Here is a 1491-nt window from a genome sequence, read left to right on the forward strand (position 1 = left end):
ATCTCCCCCAAATTCCTAGTTTAAAGCTCTCTTAATCAGTTGTGCCAACCTCCATCCTAGAAGTCTATTTCCTTCCCTACTCAGATGAAGTCCATCCCAAGAGAACTGTCCTCTGTCCATGAATGCCTCCCAGTGGCCATACATCCCAAAGCCCTCCTTATAGCACCACTGCCTAAGCCATCTGTTGATAGTCATAATCTTGTCACACCTTTGTTGCCCTTCTCTAGGAACAGGCAGAATCCCACTAAAGATTACCTGAGCCTCGATTTCCTTAAGCGTCTTCCCCAGCCTAGCATAGTCTCCCTTAATACTTTCCAGCGAGAATCTAGCCGTATCATTTTTTCCCACATGAAGGATAATTAGGGGATTCTTTCCTGCTCCCTTTAGAATCCTTTTCAACCTCAGGTCTACATCCCGTATCTTAGCCCCTGGAAGACAGCACACCCTTCTATTCTCTGGATCAGTTCTGGTTACAGGCCTGTCTATTTTTCTCAGTAAAGAGTCCCCGATCACATAGACCTGCCTTTTCCTGGTGACGGTGCTATTCTCCAGTCTATCCCCTGTTCCCTCTGGCTGCAAGTTCTTTCCATTCCTATTCTCCCTTGTAATCCTCTTCAACCCATCCTGTATCCTCCTGGGGCTCAAATTTGGTGTAGTCTCCATTGACTCTTCCCCTTTTCCTATAGCACAAGCCGCTCTTCTCTTCTTCCTTGCCCTTCCACCTTCGGAGACTACCTGCTGAGCCCCTTCTTCATTTTCCAACTCTGCAAACCTGTTCTTGAGCTCTATTTCTCCTTCACTAGCCCGTCTTTTCCTCTGCCTGGTTCTTTTAGTCACATGCTTCCACTGACCACTTTCCTCACCCAGTTTCCCTTCAGAATTCCCCAACCCTGCTTCCATCTGCAAGTCTGAGCTTTTCCCTTCAGATACCTCATGTCTTTGCTCCATAATCTGCTCAAACCCCTTCCTAAACTCAACCAGACTTTCCACCTGCATCTCCAAACCTTGGATCTTTTCCTCCATCAGCTCTATCAGACGGCACTTCATGCAGACAAAACTCTTACCAGGTGCCCCCTCCAGGATCATGTACATACCGCAGCTTCCACACCCAGTCATCCTCATTGTGTCTTCCACGACATGGGTCACTCCCACTGCTGCCTCTGTATCTGTCATTGCCTTCCCACCTCAATCCTGTTAATCTGGGAAACACAAACCACACCCAAACACCACCACCCACAGCAAAACCAAATCCCGAACAAGCACCACAAGACAAACTCCCCTTACAAACTCCCACTCAAACTCCCCTGTTTATAGCTCTGTTTGCTGGCTCCTGTGCGCTACAGCTGTCTGTGAGGCACAGGCACACCCTTGACCGATTAGGCCTTCTTGGGGAGTGGAGAGGGAGAAACAGGATGACTAGAGGTACTGGCTCGAATAATCATCCAACCCCAATGGATTAGCTCATTATCTCTACCCCTTGATCCTGCACTT

The sequence above is a fragment of the Eretmochelys imbricata genome, chromosome 5 (assembly GCF_965152235.1).
Source record: "Eretmochelys imbricata isolate rEreImb1 chromosome 5, rEreImb1.hap1, whole genome shotgun sequence".
Taxonomy (NCBI): Eukaryota; Metazoa; Chordata; order Testudines; family Cheloniidae; genus Eretmochelys; species Eretmochelys imbricata.